Source organism: Neophocaena asiaeorientalis, unplaced genomic scaffold (assembly GCF_003031525.2).
Source record: "Neophocaena asiaeorientalis asiaeorientalis breed wild unplaced genomic scaffold, Neophocaena_asiaeorientalis_V1.1 scaffold606, whole genome shotgun sequence".
NCBI lineage: Eukaryota > Metazoa > Chordata > Mammalia > Artiodactyla > Phocoenidae > Neophocaena > Neophocaena asiaeorientalis.
Window position 1 is genome coordinate 1,520,025 of NW_020173687.1, and position 2,050 is coordinate 1,522,074.

The following is a 2,050-nucleotide window of genomic DNA, read 5'->3' on the forward strand; positions in this document are numbered from 1 at the left end:
CCCACTCAAGTCCAGGCTCTGCCACTTGCTAACAGAGCATCTCTCTGAGCCTCAGGTTCCCCAGTGGTGGGGCCCTTGGAGGGCATGAGCGTGGCCCCCCGTGGCAAGCATCCAGTTGCTCTGCACAGCATCCACCCCTGTCTTCTAGGAACAGCCCCAAATCCTCCTGTGGGGACCCCCACTCACAGGCTGACCCCACCTCTGGCACGCACGTGACTGGAACCTGGGACATCACTGCCTCAACTTTGAGATAAGCAGTCAGGCCATGGGCTTGGGCAAGGGCCCCTGCATCTGCTGTCAGGGCTGTGAGCTGTGAGCTGTCAGCCTGGAGGGGCCACACCAAGGGGAGTGGCTGCCTGAGAGGAGAGCAGGGCTGGGAGACACAGGCTCTGACAGGAGCAGTCAGGCTCCTGGATCCAGCCATGCCTGAAGGAGGTCCACCACCAGTGAACCGTCAGACGCGTGCCCTGTTGAGCCAGGATTTCCATGCCCCCTTCTCCGCGCGTGGGGAGGACGGCTACCTATCAGGACAGGCCTCTGGGCCCTTCCTCTGTCCATCAGGGCTTCCTACTGAAGAACCTTCCTGTGAACTTCGGTACTTGTCACGTGACCTTTCCGGCTCTGCATGAATCAGCTGAGCAAATTTAGAAAATGTGAGAGGATTATGCAATGCCAGGAAAAGGTGGACCCAAACTGAGGTCTGGCAGGGACATGGGGAAGTGGGCAGGGGTCTCACTGGGGTGACCAACACCCAGGGCCGTGGGAGAACCCAGGCGGCCCCGCTGTGCCCCTGCAGAAGGCAGGGCTCCGGTCAGGGACCGGGGGCAGGGACTTCATGTTCCTAGTCACAGCCCAGCACTGCCACTTTCTGCTCGTGGCCCTAGGCCAGTCTTCCAGCACAACCACCGGGCCAGCGTGTCCTAAGAAAAGCAAACAGCTTCCCAAGCAAAGCTCCCCCAGCCCCCAGGGCAAGACCCGGGAGGTGCTCCTCCGGGACCCCAGCCTGCTGCCCCGCAGCCGCGCCCCCGCCCGCGGGCCGGGGGGCTGCGCACTTGTTTCCGTGTTGTGATTTCCAGTTGTGTGTGCCTGTGCAGCCGAGTGACTGACATCTGTGCCCAGCCCGGGGGCAGGGGGGCCACTCTAGAGCAATCCCTTGACCCCAGCCCCGGGCCCAGGACCTGGTCCTGCAGTCAGGGCCACCCGCGGAGGGAGGGCACATTTCTGTGACCTGACCTGTCCCTACATGGCGGGAAGGAGGATGAGTGCCAGCTTCCTAGCTTCCTTCAGGAGCCCTACCCCGGCTCAGGTCAGAAGCACACCCACGGACACACATGTATGCACGTGTGCACTCGGTCACACCCACACCCACACGAAGACTCGCAGCCAGGCCCACATGCACACATACGTAGACACACTAAAAAACACAAGAGACACACATGTACAGAGACACCTACGTGCACACAGACACACGTATGTACTTAACGGCACACGCAGACACGCCTTGGGAGTTGCCCCAGTTCCCCTCCTTCCTCCTCGAGAACTCGGGGGACGTCTTCATCAACTGGACCCTGTGCCCCAGCACGGAGACGGTCAGCTCTTTCACTATTTTCCTGACAGACACAGGCCCCCGCAAGGAGCCACCTGAGTCCCGGGGGACTCGGGGAGTAAACAGAGGTGCAACCCTGGGGCCTGGCCTCTCCCACAGGAGGCAGCTCCCAGAGTGGACCCCTCCTTCCGACCCCCCGTGCAGGGTGAGGGCCCCGCGTGTTTGCCCGGGGCTGGCACCGTGCGTGCATGGCACACACACCTGCACATGCGTGCACACACGTGCACACGCGCTCTCTGGACCCCAGCACAGAACAGCACAGGCCAGGTCGGGAGACCTGGAGTACCCCTGAGGGCTGGCAGGGGAGGGCGGCGTGGGGCAGGGGTGTGTTTGCTGGGAAGAGAGGGAGGTGGGCTGTGGTTCCAGGGCCGGCACTGGGCCTTGGGGACCCTGACGGGGTCTGGGGAGGGGGCTGTCGGCCTCTCAGCCTCACCCCCCGAGCAG